This window comes from Bison bison, unplaced genomic scaffold (genome assembly GCF_000754665.1).
Source record: "Bison bison bison isolate TAMUID 2011002044 unplaced genomic scaffold, Bison_UMD1.0 scf7180017864105, whole genome shotgun sequence".
Lineage (NCBI taxonomy): Eukaryota > Metazoa > Chordata > Mammalia > Artiodactyla > Bovidae > Bison > Bison bison.
In genome coordinates, this window is record NW_011494677.1 from 7560030 (window position 1) to 7560713 (window position 684).

Sequence of the window (684 nt, forward strand, 5' to 3'; positions counted from 1 at the left end):
AGCGTTTCTCATGATGTACTCTGCATAGAAGTTAAATAAGCAAGGTGACAATATACAGCCTTGACGTACTCCTTTTCCTATTTGGAACCAGTCTGTTGTTCCATGTCCAGTTCTAACTGTTGTTTCCTGATCTGCATACAGGTTTCTCAAGAGGCAGGTCAGATGGTCTGGTATTTCATCTCTTTCAGAATTTTCCACAGTTTATTGTGATCCACACAGTCAAAGGCTTTGGCATAGTCAATAAAGTAAAAATAGATGTTTTTCTGGAACTCTCTTGCTTTTTCCATGATCCAGCGGATGTTGGTAATTTGATCTCTGGTTCCTCTGCCTTTTCTAAAACCAGCTTGAACATCAGGAAGTTCACGGTTCACATATTGCTGAAGCCTGGCTTGGAGAATTTTGAGCATTACTTTACTAGCGTATGAGATGAGTGCAATTGTGCGGTAGTTTGAGCATTCTTTGGCATTGCCTTTCTTTGGGATTGGAATGAAAACTGACCTTTTCCAGGCCTGTGGCCACTGCTGAGTTTTCCAAATTTTCTGGCATATTGAGTGTAGCACTTTCACAGCATCATCTTTCAGGATTTGGAATAGCTCAATTGGAATTCTATCACCTCCACTAGCTTTGTTCATAGTGATGCTAAGGCCCACTTGACTTCACATTCCAGGATGCCTGGCTCTAGGC